Source organism: Trichosurus vulpecula, chromosome 4 (genome assembly GCF_011100635.1).
Source record: "Trichosurus vulpecula isolate mTriVul1 chromosome 4, mTriVul1.pri, whole genome shotgun sequence".
Classification (NCBI taxonomy): Eukaryota; Metazoa; Chordata; class Mammalia; order Diprotodontia; family Phalangeridae; genus Trichosurus; species Trichosurus vulpecula.
The window spans coordinates 274,080,968-274,095,005 of record NC_050576.1 but is presented as its reverse complement, the minus strand read 5'-3'; the positions used below and the strand labels follow the sequence as shown (position 1 = coordinate 274,095,005).

The window sequence follows — 14,038 nt, the reverse complement described above, 5'->3', positions numbered from 1 at the left end:
AAATATAATTTGTGTCAACATTAGATTTTTCCTTTTATAAATTAAATCTAATATATGCAAATAAATATAAAGTAGGGTTTTAGCCTTACAGTCTTAGCCTTAGCGTGGTAGTATGGTGGATAGAGGGATGGACTCAAGAGTCAGGAACATATAATTTCAAATATGACCTCAGTAACTTACTAGCTAGATGACTCTGGACACGTCATTTAATCTCTTTCTGCCTCAGTTTTCTCATATGTAAAGCAGTGATAATGATAGCAATCATCTCCCCAAGTTGTTGGGAAGATCAAATGAAAAAGCATTTATAAAGCAATGACTTTGAATACTCTCATTGTTTTGCATCATAAAAAAAGGAAGTTTCTCCTTTTCAATGTTTTAAAGTTAGAAATCAAATAATATTAATTTTTTTTTTTTTTGCTTTTTGGCAGGGCAATTGGGGTTAAGTGACTTGCCCAAGGTCACACAGCTAGTACATGTGTCAAGTGTCTGAGGTCGGATTTGAACTCAGGTCCTCCTGACTCCAGGGCCAGTGATCTACTCACTGGGCCACCTAGCTGCCCCTAAATAATATTAAATTTACTTGGGGAAAAAAACTACCAATTAAAATAATTACAATCCATTCTTAACTGCTTTCTATGATTTTTTTTTCTTCCTTTCTGGTGCATCCTTTCTAATTATCAACTCCTGCACCAACCTTCTCAATCTAGCATAGAGATTAAGATTTGTATCTGCTGTTCAATTCTCCATTGAAATGCAGCATTTCTTCCTGAAAGCATCAGGAAGCAACCTTAAAAATCTCTTCTTTACCTATTAAAAGTTTCTTTGAAACTTCGAATATGCAACTGTTTATTTAAACCACTTTTCTTGTGGGAAAAATATTGTATAACCTCTCGTATTCATTTATCTTATATTTTTGGTACATTTTGTTTTTGCGTTGCTTAAATTTTCTCATATTTCTTACCCATAAAATCTTAAGCAAAGAAATATTCTCATTAGGATTGTTTACAAAAATAAAGCCCAACTATTTGAAAGATAATAATGCATACTATACTGACTTGCCACTCTGGGCATGTCATTTAACCTTTCAGTGCTGCAGGAAGCTAAAATGATAAAGTGCAGAGAAGGGGAGAACTTTCATTAGTAGATGGGCTTTCTTCATCTATACTCATAAGTCACAGGTCCCATTCCCTTTCCCAAACTCTCACTAAATCATGTGAGGAAAGTATTCTTTCTTTTTCTTTTACCATTTGAAATTTGAGGCATTGGAACTTATCTGGGAGTTCCTACGTGAATGAAATCACAGGTTCAGTCTCCCTTTTCCTATGCAGTAAGAAAAATTTTGCAAGTATTTTTCACACAAGAAATAACTGAAGGAAGGAAATATTGCAGATGTATTAGGAAATTAATTGATCAGGGAATCTCTGGTCAATTTAGACTCCCCAGCCTACTTGATGAAATTAGAAGAAATAATGAGCAGAAAAAAAAAGAGAGAATGACAAAGTATTACCCCTTTCACAGATTGAATTGTTTGGGTTTATCTCAACTTAAGGAAATTTAGACCTTATGCGTAGCTCACCATCTCTGTTACCTGTCCTTTACATACTGAAATGTCATCTTTGATTGATCATTTTAATCAACCTTATATTCCACATTCACAGAGGTGACATATTGCTATAGCCTTGGTTCTCACTGTCTTTTTCTACAATGACTCAGAACCTACTTCACTCTGGAAGCTCACTTCACCACTGGACTTTACACATTCCCTTCCCTTTTCCCTCTATTTGGCTGGTTCTTCTCATAAACAACATTTAAAAGAGGAGGGTCAGACTAACCATGTCTTCATTTCTTTCCAGCCTACATTCTGGACTCTTCCAAAGGTTTCCTACAATGCTTTGTGCCAAATACTTTCATCTCCTCCCACCACCACCCCCTTCAACTTCCTTTAGTGTGTTGTCTTCCTTTTTTAGAGCGTAAGCATCCTGAGGGCAGGGATTGTCTTCTTTTTTGCTGGCATTTATACTTCCAGTGCATGACACATAGTAAACACTTAATAAATGTGTGTTGGTTTATAATGTTATATCCAGAATCCATAAAGGAAGAAAAAAGGAAGGCAATATTAGAGAGAACACTGGCTTGAGAATCAGAAACTCTTGGTTTTAGTTGGTTTTGGTAGCAACTACATATAAGACCTTTGGTAAGTCTCTAACTAAGTCTCATTTTCCTCATCTGTAAAATGATGATGTTGGTCTAAACCCTAGATGATCTTTAAGGTTTTTGTTTTGTTTTCCTACTCTTCAGATCCTACGGTTTTTGTGCTAAGAAGAATTCAGCAGCAAAGAGTGGTCAGAAAAAAGACTAGTGATAGATCTAATCCCACTTTACTTCAGCATTTCAGCAATGATTTAATCCTAAGGGATTACCCACAGTAAACCCCCCCAAAGGTTCTGTTCAGATAAGATACAGATGAAAATTGCAAACAATTACAAGGCAGAGCTATAATTCCATTCAAAAAAAGAGTGGTACTATGAAATATAAGCAGAGGAAATCAGGGTGATAGAAAGCATAATTAGGCCAAAAAAATGATACTATGTGAGCTGTAAGAATACATTGTATAAAACCAATTTCCAAATGTGTTTTCTAATAATACCATACATCTGCATAATTGGTTGAATATTTTTTCACTCTTCATTCATTTTCCTGGTGTTGTATTGATACAATCTAAGTAGTGAGATAGAGTTAAAGAAAATTTCTATGCAAACCACTTAAAATCTACAATCTACTTAACATTGCTATTATGTGGATTTGTTTACTCATAGTCATCAGTTTGTATTTTTGTCCTAGAGTTGCTATCAACTCTATAACTCAGATGTAATTTTTTTTGGGGGGGTTCGTTTGTTTGCTTACCTTATGTATTTCAGGGGCAGGGCTTTGACAGTCCCAGCTGGCAACTGTGCCCAGTAACTGGAAAATGCATGTGGATGAGAAATGTTGAGCTAATGAAATTATTTCAAGAAAAATCCATCTGTCAGATTCTCTGGAGCTTGGCAATTCACTGCCTTCTTTCATTGACTCCATAAAAGAACTCTCTTCTCTTCTGAAGAGGCAAAGAGATGAAAAAGTGAATTGGAATCTTTTTTTTTTTCTTTTTTAACCTTTTACAATTTCTGTGCTTGATTTTCTACCTATTCCCAAATCATAGTGTTTAGGAATATACATTCTGAGGCATTAGAAAACCATTAAATTAAAGTTAAAATTAAAATTATATTCACAGGTGAAATGGAGTAAAATAGAGTTCAAATGAATATCCAATTAGCATTTACTTTTGAATTAATAACTTATATTACTATAGTTCCCTAAGTTATAAAAACGTGTATTTGAGAGTAGTTATTATCCCTATTTTAGAGAAAGAAATTCAGGCTGCACAAAGGTGACTTGTCCATGGTTATAGCATTTTATGATCACAAAATTAGAGCTGGAAATGGCCTTAGATCATTTAGTTCAAACATTTCATTTTAGATAGATACAGATACAAATAGATACACACATAGATATATATATATATATATATAGATATAGATATATAGATAAATATGCATATGCATACATATGTATGTATGTACACATGTACACTTACATATATACACATACATGTGTATATAGATAATACATATATATATATTTATGTGTGTGTATATCTATATCTACCTATAAAAGCTCAAAGTATTAATGCTAGGATTTGAGCCCATTTGTTTTGATTCAATCCCCTTGCATTTTCCATCATATGAAGTAAAGAAACATAGAGCCTACAAGATGGAGAGGGAGGAAGATGGGGGCCTTCTGAAACTATGAACATCCTCACTTTTGGCTTAGCACAAGTAATGGTAGCTCAGAACAATTCTGTATGGGCAAAATCTCACAGGCCTGCAAAGGATCAACCCATTTGCAAATACTCTTTTCTGCCCAGGAGATGATACACTCTTCCTTCATCCTCCTGTATCTACTTCCTGCTGGGTCAGTCACAGTCATTTTGCAAGGATTGAGATGAGCAAATAAAATACAGGTAATAGCTATACACTCCAAGTTTCTCAATCCTGCCAATCCAGAGCTAAAATGGAAGGAAGCTCCCTCCCCCCACTCCCATTTTACTTATAGAAAATTATGTCAAGTGAACTTTGCACCAGCTTATTTCCTCAGCAGTTAAAAAGGTGTGCCTCATGCAGGCACTTCACAGGCTTTTTGTCCTTTATAATTATTGACAAAAAGTTGAAACAATAGGAAAAGAGGTAGCTAATTAGCAGTTCTAGATTATAAAGCATTTCCTTTGTTTCTTGGTTTTTAAATTCAACCTTAAGACACCTTTCTATAGAAACCTTTTAAAATGCATATTTCCAAGGCATTCTGATGTTATTCTTGCAAATACATGAATATTTATGAATAATTGGAGGCATGAGAGAGAGTGCATCTCTCATCCATATCCTGCCTGCTGTTGTATTGTTATTATGGTCAGGCACTCTTTTAGTTTTCTTTCTTTTTCTTTTAAAATATCTGGTCCAGAGAAAATGAGGGAAAGAGCTGAGTAGGAGGAGTTAGAATGGTGTTTTCCTGATGTATTTTTGTTTATGATCAAGAAGATTAAATACTAATATTTTCACAGCAAACTTGCTGATTCAAGTGACAGAAACTGTTCATCTTGTGCTGTGTTTTTCAACATTTCATGTACACATATAAACATTGTCACATGTTACCAAGATGCTAGAATTGCAAGGTGGGGGAAGCTGTGTTTCTGCCAAGGATCACAGTGTCAGAAATTGAGTCCAACCTACCCTCTTCCATTTTACAGATGAGAAAGCTGAGACTGGGCTAAATTAAGTAACTGTCTAGGTTCATACAAACAGTAAGTGTCTGAGTTAGGATTCATACCCAGGTCGTCAAAACTATTATTTAATCAGTATATGGGTGTCCTGGTATGGGAATTCATTCCATCAATGAAGATCAGCAATCCTGACAGGTTTATTCATGGTCACATAGAAGTGTCAAAAGCGTGGTTTTCCTGATGCCAATGCTTGTTCTTTAGCAATTATACCATGCTGCCTCTTTAAAACTATAATTCTGATAGAATATTAAAATGCACAATATTTTTAAAATTATAGCAGGCATTTTTGAGGGGTAGTGTTCTTTTAGGGAGAGAGAAAGAAAATTCCCTGATTTTGAAAGTTCATGGGACACTTTAGTTGATTTGGTCTATGGCATTGTCTTGCCTAAATTCATTAATTTAAGTAAAAAAAAATAGGGCCACCTGGGATGATCGAATAGAATCACTGGAGAATATATAATTTCATAAATAATTGATCATTTTTGGGGCCAGCAGCTGTTTGTGATTGATGCACACAGACACGTTTACCTCCTGTGTTTAGATTCTTAGGCTGTTTGATCCTTCAGTGTATTTTTTTAAAGAAATTTAATCAGCAATTTTCTTCATTAACAAGCTTTGTGTTCATGAAATGATGAAACTTTTTTTTACACAGGTGTAAATATATATGAGAATTTAGTTGTTTTTATAAGGAGTCTTGCAGGATATAGTTTACAACTATTTATTTTCTCACCATCCTTATAAGTTACAAGAAATAGACTTTTGGTTCCATAAATTTAACATTGGTAAGTAATTCATCATTAATGAACAAAATAAGTGTCATCATTATACATTAACAAAATGCTGGTGATAGCACTCATTTAGGGCTGACTGGTTTAGGAGATGCTGGGAACTGAAGTTTGGATGCTATGAAAACAAGAAAAGAAAGAAACGGTAGTTCCCAATCTACGGAAGGTTCTCATTTTCAGTCGTGTTGCCAAGTCCCGTTGATTTCACCTTTGAAATATCCACTGTATACTCTTTTCTTCACTGACAATACTTCAGGCTCCCATAATCTGATCGCTGTACTATTGCAATAGCCTGTCAGTGGATCCTTCCCCCTCAAAGCAGGGTATCCCTGCCTCAAGTTTCTCCCTACTCCAATGGATCCTTCATTGGGCTCTCCTAAAGTGAAGGTCTAAACATATCATCCCTTTATACAATAACTCAAAAGGCCTTCTCAAATAACCTTCTGATTTCCTCCTATTTTTCTAAGCTGTTTTATAATTTACTGATCTCTACATAATCCGCAATTCAGTGTCAATGGCCCCATGATTTCTCTTACAAGCGAGTGTATCGCTAGGCTCCAGGCATTTGTGTTGGCTGCATCCATGCCTGGAATTCTCTCCTTCCTCATTTCTAACTCCTAGCTTCCTTGGTTTCCTCCAAGTCCCAGGTAAATTCTTACATTCTACAACAAGACTTTTCTGGCTCCCTGGTATGTAAATGCTTTCCTTATTTTGCTTATCTCCAATTTTTCTCTATATATCTTGTTTGTTCATGGTTATTGGCATGTTGCCTCACCATTAGGAGGTGAGCTCCTTGAGAGATAGAATTGTCTTTTGCCTTTTTTCTTATTCCTAGTAATTAGCACAGTGCCTGGAACACAGTAGGTACTTAATAAATGCTTGTTTATCCAAATTCATTTGTTGTTTCATTTGAGGCCAGGGACCATTTATATCTTACACATCCTGAAACTCCATACAATACATGACATAGGCTTGGTATTTCTTAAATTGAATTAAACTCAGAATACATTTTCCTATAGGGTAGTTTCTTTCTGAGACCAGTCAACAAAAGACTCTTTAACCAACAATTTGTCTGAGAGATAACTGTGACATAGGACTGAGAACACTAACCTTAGAGCAAGAAAATCAGGTTTTGAGATCTGTCTCTAATACTTACGAGCTACAGAAAGATTGTTGTATTCACTGGCTGCTGTTAGCTGACATTCAAAGAGTAAGTTAAGGTTTTTAAGAATAGCTAGTGACATAGTGGGTGAATTGCCTGACCTGTAGTCAGGAAGACTCATCTCCATGAGTTTAAATCTGGTCTCAGGCACTTATTATGACTATGGACAGGTCACTTAACCTTGTTTGCTACCTTCTTTTATGATAGTAATAATAAACTAGAATTTATATAGTTCTTTGAGGTTTAAAAAGTGTTGCAAGATATTTTACATGCTACCTTACCTGTGAGATAGGCATTAATATTATTTGCATCAGTGGCAGCTACATGTTGCAATAGAGAGAGGACTGTGATTTTATTCAAGAGGACTAATTTTCCTGAGTTCAAATCTGATCTCAGAAACTAACTAGCTGTGTGACCCTGGATAAGTCACTTAACTGTATTTGCTTCAGTTTCCTCATCGTAAAATGAGCTGGAAACATCAGGGACTTGTGTTTACTTGATGTGCGTAGTTCTAAAGGGAAGAAAATGATGAAGGGAATAAAAAGGAGAGAAAGGTAATATTAGTGGCCGACCAGCTAGTCATTAAGAGAATAGGCATGTATACAAGTGGTTTTGGTAAGTAAACCAAATCCAAGTGACCATTTGTACAAGAATTATTTGATCACCATGGTGTGTAACAACTCACATTGCTAGAGCATTTTAAGGTTTGTAAAGCACCTTATGAGTATGATCTCATTTGATCTGTATAATAAACTGGGAATACAGTTGCTATTATTAGTCCCACTTTAGGAGACTGAAGAAGGCAAAGATTTAGGTCGTGGAACTAGTAAGTGTCTGAGGATGGATTGAACTCCAAGTCTTCTTGATTCCCACATCCAGTGCTCTCACCTCGCATATCCATATATACACACACATACATACACACATAGGATGCATGAATACATACATGGATATGCTGGGGCTAGCTCCAACAGGCTTGAGAGAATCCCTTGGTAAATTTTCAACATGAGCGTTGTCATTTTAGAAATTGGTTATTACTACAAATCAGGGTTTGATTTATTATCTTGTCAATTGCCTAGACTCTTTAAGAGTGTTTTTAAAAAAAGTATGTGCATACATTTTTCCCCAAGAGATCATGGTTGTTAAAAATTTACCAAAATGCACCTATCTTGCTTGGTAAACATTGCTTGAACTCAGTGGAAATGTAATAGGATTCTCAGAGAATGAAGTCATCATCAAACACAGGAGGAGTGGTGCCTATAGGCTAATAATAATACCGACAACAACAAAATCACTGGAATTTGTATGTACTTTAAGGTTTACAAAGTGTTTTAGATCCATTGTCTCATTTGGGCCTAACAATAGTGCTACATACATACATGGGTGAATCCATGCATGCACTTACATATAAATACATGTACACACATACACACATTTTAGCCCCTCTAGTTTAGAAAACTTTCTGTTAAAATCTGTCTAACTGAAAAGAAGGTACAAGGGAAGCTATTTCTTTACCCCTAACTCATTCACTTAAAGGAATTACCATTTTATTCAAGGCAGATTTATTAAAGGAGAGAAAAAATAAAGGTGGCAATAAAGCATTTAACCAGGTACCATTTTGTAGTACCTAAATAATCATCACCTCCAGCATAAATGAATGATTGCTTCTTGTTACTTGGAAATGGAAATATTCATGTGTGAGAAGAATTGAGACCAGCAGTTTTAAGAGGAATTCCACTGTGTTTAATGGTGATGCATTGTTGAGTTCATAGTAAATGGACTAAAATGACATTGAATGAAGCCACTGAGATCTTCGGAGGAGAAAGAACTTCATAAATCCAGGCTTGTTTCTTCAGGTTTGTTGGCATGCCCACCCTTCCAGGCAGAATGTTCCTATGTTCCTGGGTTATGTAGAGTATTTGAAATATCTTCCTCGGTTTCTTATCATTGGAAAAGTCACATGATTTTTGTTGTTTTTTTTTTCATTCTTCCTTCCTTGCCTACAATAAAACAAGAACAACACAACCACTGGTATAAATGGAAGAAAATCCCAAGAGGGATCTTCTGATCCTGAAGCTTTTTATTCATAGCAACCTGTTAGTGTCGTGCTATGTTGGGAGCCAGGTTAATTAAACCTCCTTCTTCATGGAATGGCAAATAAGCAGTTGAATCTATAGTACTTCTGAAGAACGGGGCAAAGAACAAGGCTTGGTGGAATAGGTCTGATACCCTTAGGACATTACAGAGTAAGCTGAGTCCAGGAGGGCAATAGTCACAGTTCAGGAACTTAATATATTTTTCTGAAGGCAGGGAAAGAAAAATGCACTTTTCTATATTGCTCTCTCTTTGGGTTAAGATTCAGTTCCATTGAAGAGTATAGGTTGTGAATCTTTTGGCTTACAGAGGACTATATTTTTGTAGTTTATGAATCTGTAGATTACAATGATAGAAAAGAGAGAGAAGAATTGTTTGGCAGAGAAAGAAGGCCAGCCACATAGAAATCAAATCTAGATGGGATCCTGCCTCCAAAGTGCTCACTATCCTGTGGATTATTATTTGGCCTCTAAATGGTTACCCTTCCTATTCCTAGAGTCAAAGACTTGAATCCTTTCTTTTGTGATTACTATCTGACAAAGAAAAGTAACTAAGCAATTCAAAACCTCTGCTTTTTCATCTGTAAAAAGGGTGCAATATTACCTGTAATTCCCACTTTATATGTTTGCCCCAAGAATCAAATGAAAATGTAGGTAAAGTACTGCACAAACTTTTCAGTGCTAAATGAATAACAGGTATAATTCTTAATTCTTATTGTTCTCACCTTACGTTCAATGTAATTCAAATAAAAATGTTCCTAAGACAAGTCACTACACTATTCTTTTATATTTAATACTTGGTGAACCACTGTGCAGACAATAAGATTGCTTTTTGCAATTGAATTACGAGTGTTTCAATATAAGCTCATCTTCTGAAAGAATCATCAGAACAACTCAAGCAAACTGACTGAATGACTAGAATGAATACACATCATCCTGTTCCTATAGGCTTTTAATGTCCCCCACTACATGTCTATGTTTGGAAAGCTTTTCATTCTTTATAGTTTGAATGCTCTGACTATTCAGTATTGTGACATCATTTTAAAAAATCCTAATTTTTTTAGGTTATTATTTTGTCTGGGAAATGGTGGGCAGCAGTTATTTCTGTTATAATAGTCTTAGTTCCTGTACCATTTATTTGTTGAATTCTTAAGGATATTTTCCAATTTGAATTGTATTGTCAGTCAATCATCATTTATGAAGAGTTACTATGTCTCAGACACTGGAGAGACAAAGAAAGACAAAAAATAGCCCCTGCTTTCAAGGAGCTTGCAATCTAATGTGGGAGACAACATTCAAACACCAATGTACAGGAATATATACATACATGTATATGCATGTACATACACATACATGCATGCATATAACATCTGCACACACATACATGCAGCACGTATACTATATGTGTGTACATATACATGCATTGTATATATATGATACACTTATGTGTATATACAGATACACACATAATACACATATACACACATGCCTATAAATACACACATGTGCATACACACATACATGCATACACATGCATATATTCATAAACATACACATACATACACAACCTACATATTATATATGCACATATAATATATATGCATATGATATACACACATGTGTGTATATATGTGTATATATACATGCATATGTGTTCGTGTGTGTGTGTGTGTGTGTGTGTTGTGTGTAGTCTCAGTGGGAAGGTGCTAGCATTAAGGTGACTAAGCTAAGAAAGGCTTCTCCCAGAAGGTGGGACTTTGACTGAGACTTTAAGGAAGTCAGCAGGTGGAGATGAGGAGGCATTAGGAAGATCCACCAAAAATGATGCTGGGAGACAGAGGACTTCATTTGATGAAGTACAAAGGATAGTCAGATAGATAGGAGGAAAATCAGGAGGGATCCATGTCATGAAAACCTAGAGAAAACAATATGAAGGAGAAGAGTGTGATTCACAATTTCAAAGACTACAGAGAGGTCGATTTGGCAATTGTTCTTTAAATATGGCAATTTATTAGATACATTACTTATAATTTGTCAAAGGTGAAATTTGAATGATTATTTACATATATGTGTATATATGTAAACATACACATATACCCATACACACACACATATACGTATATATGTGTATATACATGCACAATAATAAGATCTCATAGTAGAGTGATATTGGGAATTATTCACATATTCAAGATCCCACCAAATTGGACCAGAACAATGGAAAGAATATTAGATTGGGATTCAGAGAGACTGGGTCCAAATCTTACCTTGTGATCTTAGGCAAACGACGTCATCTCTCTTGGATTCAATTTCTCTATCTGTCAAATGAGGGGTTTAAATTAGATGACCATTGAGATCCCGTGACTCCAAGCTCAATTCTATTTCCTTCAAAATATGCTGCCAAGTATCCTAAGATATAGAATTGTTGGGTCCAATTTCTACTTTAAATGTGGTAATTTGCAATATATGCTACTTATAATTTCTTAAGGGTAAGATTAGAATGATATACATATACCTTAACTAAAGCCTTTTGTTTAAACACAAAAACTCAGGAAAGAAGTGATCATCCTATAAATGGGAGATAAATATGATACCTCATTTTTTTTTTCATAAATAAGCATACTGCCAATGCCAAGAAATGGGTGTTGAAATAAGTCATTGTCAATAAGCATCCCTCTAACATCCAGGGGTTGCCTAGGAAGTCTTTTTTTTTTTCTGGATGCTAATTAAGCAGAATTGCTTTGCATATCAATTTTTTTTATACTCATTCTTCACAGTTAAGTGAAAACCAGAGTAGGAAGCTGCTCCTTTTAAAAGCTGTCCTGACCTACTTCCATGGAAAATCAATGAAGAGCCCGAAAGAGACTCATAAATAGCCGACATTTAAGGAGACAAGTACATTAGCTATCTTAGTGTTAGGTCAGTGATTCCCTAGGTTTGGGTATTCTTTCTCTCCCTTTAAAAATTCTCTTCTAACAATAGAAAATGATAGGGAAGAAATTGACCGGGACAAATGATTCTGAACCTGGGAATTGTGGCCTCTTGGGGTTTTGAGTCCTTTGGCCAGATGGTTCATTTATTTACACAATGTGTTTAAATTAGCACAGACCCAGAGTCCCTTGATCTGGGGAACATTAAGCAGGGAGTAAAAGACATTACACGATGCTCTAAAATTACAGTAAGAATTGAAAATAGAGCCTACCTCACCAGCCCTGTTCAGTTTCCATTCGATCCCATTCTATGAACATTTATTAAGCATTTACTGTACAGGAGTTCTTAACCTGGGATTCTTGTAGCCCTAAGTGATCCATGGATATATTTCAAGTGGTGGTCTTTGAGCTTGAATGAAATATATACATACACATATATCTTTTTTAGTAACTTCTAACTGAAATTTGGCATTTCTTTTATGAATGCAGGCAACAGAACACAGTAGCATCAATAAAAGTCAGATATTTTCATCACATGGTTGTTGCAAATATTTTGAGATCATTTATGTTCATTTCTACTTTGAAATTACTATAATTATTATACTCATTACTAGAATAGTATTAATTAGTTTTCCTATATACAGACTGTTTTATTATATTTAGACTATATTTTAATTTAGTTGGTTTTCTTCATACTCCTATGTATTTAATTTGATTCATTTAAAAACCTTATTTGAGAAGAGATCCATAGGTTTCATTAGGCTGCCAAAGCAGTCCGTGATACAATGAAAGGTAACCAACAAGCATTTATGAAGTGCTTACTAGGTGTTAATAGTCCTTGCTAAATGCTGAGAATACAAATATAAGCAGAATGAGAGACAGTACTTTCCTTTAAAGAGCTTACATACTATGGAGTAAAGACAACAGAAAGCTAAAGAGGCATCACGTAGAAAAGGAGGAAATGTTCCAAGTTAGTGCCATTTCAGGGGAAGTTCAGAGAAAAAGGACTGGAGCCTGGAGAGAAAGGAAGACTGGGCTAGCCTGAACACTTTCCTTAAAATGGAAGTCCTGAGAGGAGCCAGCCAATCATAGAGAGTCCTCAGCAATAGAATTCAATGGGAGAACTTCAAGAGTGGTATGGCAGAGACAGTCCAGAGTCTCAAGAGTGGACTCTGCAGAAGCTCCCCAATAACTAACTGGTCTACCAAGTACAAAGCATGACTAACTAGTCTACCATATACAAAACATAGTGATAGGCTCCTGCTAATGCTAGAGGCCATTTGTAATATGGGTGCTTTGACCCTGGACATTGAAAGAAAACATGTTTAAAATGTGGTAGCTTGAAAATTGATTTGAATACTATTACAATTTTTGGAAATCTGGTTATAAGACTTACTTGAAAAAACAAAAGTCACTTCAAGTGAAGACATCAACCTCCTGATGTCACTGGTCCTCTTTGAGAATGATGGATAAACAAGAACAATCATATTCTTTTATGAAGACAAATTAGGTCATCATTTACCTCAATTATTGCCCAACCTTTAATAACTGAATGTACATTGTTTCAGACAAACTGAGTCCTGGGGAAGACCTTAGCTTAAAAAGTCCAAGGTTTTCCACTGCATCTGGGGCCATTTCCAGTCATCTTGATCTGCATCTTGCCACTGGACTCTGACTCTGGAGGAGAGAGCGAGGCTGATGACTTTGTATAGCTCTGCCCCACTTAAATACAATTCACTTGCAAGTCAAGGCATCAGCCTTCTGATGTCTTTGGTCCTCTGAGAATGAAAGATGAAAAAAGTAACGTCAATCATGGGAGATGGGTGGCAGAATGTACAAATATAGAGAGTCATGAGATGGCAAGTCAAGTTCAAGAAAGAGCCAAAAGAAGTCAAGGAAGAGTTCCCTTTGGCTGGAATAGAAAGTATGAGACACAACCCATATAGCTATACTGTGCATTATTGAAAGGTAACTACCCTCTTTTGTGCTTTTAAAGCCTTTTCCAGTTTTCCAACCTCCAATCTTAATCTGTACTTCCCTCTGGAAAGCCTATGATCAGGTAACAATGACCTTTTTGCTTTTCCTTGTACAGGACATTCAATCTAACAATTCTGTACCTTTTCAATGGCTGTCCAGAATTACTGGAATGCTTTCCCTCCTCACTTCTGTTTCCTGGCTTCCCTGGCTTCCTTTAA

The 14,038-nt window shown here is 35.7% G+C and overlaps 1 protein-coding gene across 1 annotated transcript in view; it reads left to right on the top strand.

Annotated features, from left to right (window-relative positions):
• NYAP2 (neuronal tyrosine-phosphorylated phosphoinositide-3-kinase adaptor 2) overlaps nucleotides 1-14,038 on the top strand; it is a 161,088-nt gene that overhangs the window by 46,744 nt on the left and 100,306 nt on the right. The gene's annotated exons all lie outside the window — the stretch shown is intronic.